At 34.1% G+C, this 558-nt stretch overlaps 1 protein-coding gene across 1 annotated transcript in view; it reads left to right on the forward strand.

The window, feature by feature from the left end:
* Positions 1 to 558, forward strand: part of LOC122080843 (protein NLP6-like) — a 7,363-nt gene that overhangs the window by 2,553 nt on the left and 4,252 nt on the right.

Consider the following 558-nt stretch of genomic DNA (forward strand, 5'->3'; position numbering starts at 1 on the left):
CAAAAAAAAAAAAAAATATCATGTTAGAATGATTTAGTTGGAGCTGCAATATGATTGCATTTATTAAGTGACACTAGGTTTGTTTTTCTCTAGCTCATTCAGAAGGACATTTGTGTTAGATCTGGATTTTGTGCTAGGGTTGTTACTGATATATTAGATTTAAAGTACTCTGATTTAAGTGACGGCCTTCTTGGTAGGTGACCTGAGAAACCTAGTTGGCTCTTCAGTATCTAATTTTTAGGGATTAGTTTGTTATACTATTTTCTTTAATTGAGTACTTTCTTGCATCAAACCGGCTGATCTTCTGCAGAATCTACTGGCTGGTTATGGTGAACATAATCTTGATAGATGATATCCCTGGTTGAGTCTTTCATATTCTTGGGTCTAATATATATTCAATAATAACATTTTTCTGCCCTCTTCAACAAAAAGTGAACGTATTATTGGGGAAAAGAATCCTATGATTTCCTAAAAAACAGCCTCCATATTGGGGACCTTAGTGTAAACAGTGTTTGGAACTCAGCAGGATATGTCTGTGGATCGCTTTTTTTTTTTTTT

Source organism: Macadamia integrifolia, chromosome 6, assembly GCF_013358625.1.
Source record: "Macadamia integrifolia cultivar HAES 741 chromosome 6, SCU_Mint_v3, whole genome shotgun sequence".
Classification (NCBI taxonomy): Eukaryota; Viridiplantae; Streptophyta; class Magnoliopsida; order Proteales; family Proteaceae; genus Macadamia; species Macadamia integrifolia.